Here is a 1,807-nt window from a genome sequence, read left to right on the forward strand (position 1 = left end):
AACTACCAGCCGCTCCGCGGGAGAAAGATGAGGCTTTCTACTCCCGTAAGGATTTACACCCTCGGAAACCCTGTACAGGGTCGCTATGGGTCGGCTCCGACTCGAAGGCACTTAACAACAACAACAACAACAAAACACCTTATGAATAGTAGAGAAACACATTAGCTATTAGACAGATGCAAATAAAAACAAAAATGAGATATCATGTCACACCAGCAGCAACAGCGAAATTCAAAATAGCAGAGGACAATAAATGCTGGTGAGAATATGTACCCTCCTATATTGCTGGTGGGAGTGAAAAATGGTCCAACAATTCTGTAAAATAGTATGGTGCTTCCTCAGAAAGTTGAAAATAGAACTACCATATAATCCAGCAATTCCTCTACGGGTGTATATCCACAAGAAATATGAGTCATAACAAGAGTAGATATATGCATATCAATATTCGTAGCAGCACTGTTCTCAATAGCAAAAAGATTGAGACAGCCTAAGTGCTGGAAGAATGGATAAACAAATTTTGGTATATACATACAATGGATACATATGCTAACTTGAAGAATAATAAGGAAGCTGTAAACCACCATATAACATGGATTAACCTTGAGGACATTACGTTGAGTGAAATTATTCAGTCACAAAAAGACAAATACTGCATAAGACCACTATCGTAAAATGTTAAGAAAAAATACCCATACTAAAAGGGAAAAAACAATTCTTTGTTGGTTATGGGATAGGGGGAGGTGGGATGGAAGGGAGCGTATTGTAGAGCACAGGGTAGGGAATAGACACATCATAGTTCAGGTGTTGTGGAGGGCAAGAAGTGGGAGTGGGATGGAAGAACAAGGTAGACAGGGAACACGGAGGCAGGTTTTCATGAGCTAAATGGAACAAAGGTTAATAGTAATGTATGCTCAACCTTGGAACAGCAGGGCTCTGTGATATAGGGATAGAGGCATAGATTGATGGGTAAAAAAGGAGAAATAATCTTAAGATACTTGACTGTCTTATGAATATTGTTTTCTTTTGCCTACTTCTGTAAAACAAAACAACAACAACAAACAAACACTTGAGTGGGATAGAAAGGAATATAGGGAAACATGATTACAACAAGCTTATAAACCTGTCTTCAGCTTATAACTAATTGGAATACCTAAAAGGGTTTCTAGAATTTGCCCAGTGAAATAGCCTTCCTGGGGAGCCTTTGTAGTGGATAGGAATAAGGTAGAATCCTGAGCCCTATCCACAACCCTCTGAGGTTGGACATTCCTACTTGAAAAGACAAACAGACTATCCTGAGTACCTAGAGAAACAGAAGATACTTCTTGAAAGAAAGACCAGTAAGAAAAATGAAAAAAACAAAAATGGTATTCTGATTGGCTACTACAAGAACTAGCAAGTTGTTCACTGGGAAGCCATTAAGTCCCTTCAAGACCAAAACTCAAAGGGAACACAGGATCAGGCATATAAACTTGCTGGAGACCATGTTGGTTTCCTGGTGAATGGAAGAGGGGGAAAGACAGCAACAAAGATATGGACCAAGTTTATATCTATATCTATATCTATATCTCTCTATATAGTTGTTATTGTTGTTAAGTGCCATCGAGTCAGAGGGTTTCCAAGGAGTGACTGGTGAGCTTGAACCACCAACCTCTCAGTTCAAACCGACTTTGCAGTCTATTGCATAACCTCTAATGCACCACACCAGGGCATTCTCTCTGTCTCTCATATAATATATATATTATATCTGGTAGCGTAGTGGTTACGAATAGGGCTGCTAATCTCACAGTCAGCAGTTTGAAACTACCAT

Source organism: Chrysochloris asiatica, unplaced genomic scaffold (genome assembly GCF_000296735.1).
Source record: "Chrysochloris asiatica unplaced genomic scaffold, ChrAsi1.0 scaffold00335, whole genome shotgun sequence".
NCBI lineage: Eukaryota > Metazoa > Chordata > Mammalia > Afrosoricida > Chrysochloridae > Chrysochloris > Chrysochloris asiatica.